Source organism: Phaethon lepturus, unplaced genomic scaffold (genome assembly GCF_000687285.1).
Source record: "Phaethon lepturus isolate BGI_N335 unplaced genomic scaffold, ASM68728v1 scaffold22031, whole genome shotgun sequence".
Classification (NCBI taxonomy): Eukaryota; Metazoa; Chordata; class Aves; order Phaethontiformes; family Phaethontidae; genus Phaethon; species Phaethon lepturus.
In genome coordinates this window covers 52,152-55,280 of record NW_010515849.1, presented here as the reverse complement: position 1 = coordinate 55,280, position 3,129 = coordinate 52,152, and positions in this window count along the sequence as shown.

Genomic DNA, 3,129 nt, shown 5'->3' with positions numbered 1-3,129 from the left:
CCCCCCCCCCCCCCCCCCCATGCCCATGACCCTATACCCCTCTCCAAACTGTTTAAGCTTTTGCGCTCTCAGCATTAAACTGTTAAAGCAAATTTTGCTTTCTATGTACTGATGGTGTGCATACCTCTGGGGACCTATGTTTCCCATGTGCTTGGCTGGTTCCTGGCTGGTCTCCTCCTCAGGCTCTGGTGGTAACCATCAGCTGTTAGCTGGGCTTCTCGTCTGAAGGGTGGTAAGGGGCGAATGGTTATGTAGGTATATGTGTGGTCCGCTATGTAACGAAAATGTAGGAAATGCATGTGAAAAAGGAGTAAGGAGAATGCTTTGAGAAGGAGATGGCTAAGACTGGGCAGGTACCTGATGAATTTACGGGTGGAACGTGCTGTCTCCCTGTGTGGGTCACAGGCCAGGTGCTTACCTGCAGGGCTGCCTCTCCTCTCGGCAGGTAGCCAGGTACATGTGTGGGAGCCCAACGGAGGGTCTGGGCCTTACTGCCAGCTGTGCCCCACCGGAACCACAGAACAGCAGACTGCTGGCTGTGGCCCCTCCAAGGGAATGAGAGGAATATTAGCAGGAACTATGAAGGGCTCCAGTTTGCCGCTTCTCTTTGATACCCGTGGTCCTGCTGGGATGCACTGACATTGCCAAAGGTTGGTTTTGTAAAGGCGTCGAGTTAGCTGCCTTGGGTATTGCATCTAGTGACTTGTGTGTCTGCAGGATGAGTTGATTCAATTGGCTGATCCAACGGAGAGCTAGTCATCGGGGGAGGAAATGGTTTTGTTTTCATAATTTGTTTTCTGCTGGCTCGTTTGAGTGCTAGAAGGGAGCAGAAACTTTCCTATTTGTTTAGGGAGTGGAAAGGAAGACTACTGCTCTCAGCAGCAGCCCACAGTGTCAAAAAAAAAAATGTTCTGAGATGGCCCTTTCCCACTTAAACAGCAGACTTGTTGCATGAACTAAAGAGCAAAAATTGAGTGAAGAGCAGGCCAGGGAGTGAAAATGATAGTGTGATGGCATAATACCAACAGCCACTGTAACATTGCTTTTTTATTTTTTGAAAGATGGAGAGAGAGATGTGTGGAGGGGGGTATAAGAGCTGGAAGTTTAGAAAAAAAATAAATTGTGAAGAAAGAGACTGAAAAGGTAAGACCTGTATGAATTAGGTCATGTAGGTTCTTTGTTGGGAGTGTTAACTGTTCAGTGACTTTGGCACCATGGACTGTTCTTGTGTGTACAGACCATGTCTCTGTTGGTGAGCGTGGAAGAATGTAGATTGATGATGTCTAGTTCAGGCCTTCTTGTAAAGGAATTACAAGACTCATTTGTTAAGCAAACAGCACAAAAATAACCACTTCTAAAGGTACAAATTGCATTATTGTTCACTTCAGATTTGATTATGCTGCCGTAATATGATCAAAACTGCTAATACGCCTATAACTAAATCATGTTAAAGTACAGTTGTTACAATACAGAATGCTACTTGAAGTATATTTTCTGTATTTTACTCAAATTACAAAATTGCTTTAAAGCTTGTTGGCAGCTGAAATATTAGGTTGTGTAACATTACTAGAAGTAACACAGTCTTTCAGGCCTGTAGGGAATGTCAAAATCTCACTTAAAAATCCACTTATGAAGATGAATGTAAAAGTATACGAAGAAACATACTTTCTTGGGGGAGGAACCCCAACCAACCAAACCTTGTTTTATAAAACAAAAATTTAGACATGTTCTAGTTTCTCAGAGAAGGAGGGGCATAATGTAGTTGATAACAGCTTTCTCTTCTGCAATAGTTGAGGGAAAATATCGGATCCTTTATTTAAATTTTATCTGACTAGCATTTTAACTGTTGCTGTTGCATAATTGGTTCTGAAGCATCAGCATCTTTCATTCATGGACAGATAAATAATTCAGGGATGAACTTTAGCCATACACTTCGGCATCACAATTTTAGAAGTTCTAATTTTCTGAATTAAGAAAGTGAGGCCCTTGATTTTACAGGTGTTTAACTGAGTTACAGGGAAAAATCAATACATCTCTGAACAGGTATCCCACATTTCTGAAGTCTTTGTCCTGCCCATGTAGCCATTTTTAAACTTTGCATCTCTGTCTTGCCCAGAAAAATTAAAACTGCTTTACTGATTTGCGTTAGAAGACTTCCAGATAATAGATGCCAAGCAACAACAGAAGTGCATGTATAGGGAGCCTACCCCAAACTGAAACCCACTTACCTGAAACACCTTCCTGGAGCTCTAGTTACTGTGTAAACAGAAGTGTATGAAATGCAAGCTTCTAGGATAGATCTTGTGATTTGTTGTTGTGTGTGTGTGTATATATGCATAGTCTTTTAACAAAGGGTACTCACTGAATTATATTAATATTTCTTTAGCCTATCTGTGCATGTAATAGAAATTGTGAGTGAACAGGTAGCACTCGGCAGCTGCTGATCGCATATGTGTTACCGTGTGAATTGTGCTGGTGAATTTTGTCAACTTTTGCCACATCTCAACATTTGGCCACTCTATTTGAGTTAATCACAACCATACTTAAATTAATTATTCCTGCATTAGGGAAAAAATAACCTTTTAAAATTTAAATCTGTTTTTCAGTGAAGACACATTTGAGTTCTCTGTAGTGTTTCATTCTTAGCTCTTGCTTTTATCAGTCAAATTATTTTAAATAGAAATTACTCTTACATTTAGAGTTGGTAACTTTATGTGTGATTGGTGTTCCTGGACTACTACTGTTGTTCAGTGGTTTTTTTAGTTCATTAACGATTGGTTAGCAAAATTTTAAATGGTAAGGTACAATAAAGGGATACATTATTTCTGCTATTAAAATGTATTGACATTCTTCTGCTTGCTTTTGAAAACTAAATACTGAGACTAGTCATAGTACAGCAGCTGTATGTGTTTTTATCTTTGGAAGGATCATTGAATCAAACATGTATATGTATTTATTTCAGAAAAGACACAGAAATCTTCTGGTGTTTTTATGTAATCAAAATATAAACCTAAAGGAAATGTGCTACAGTATTATTGCAGTTTTATTATAAAGTTTGTTGCACAGAAATAACTAGGTCAACCTCTGGATGACCTGTCTTTTGGAGTTTCTTCAGTTAGCTTGAGGCTA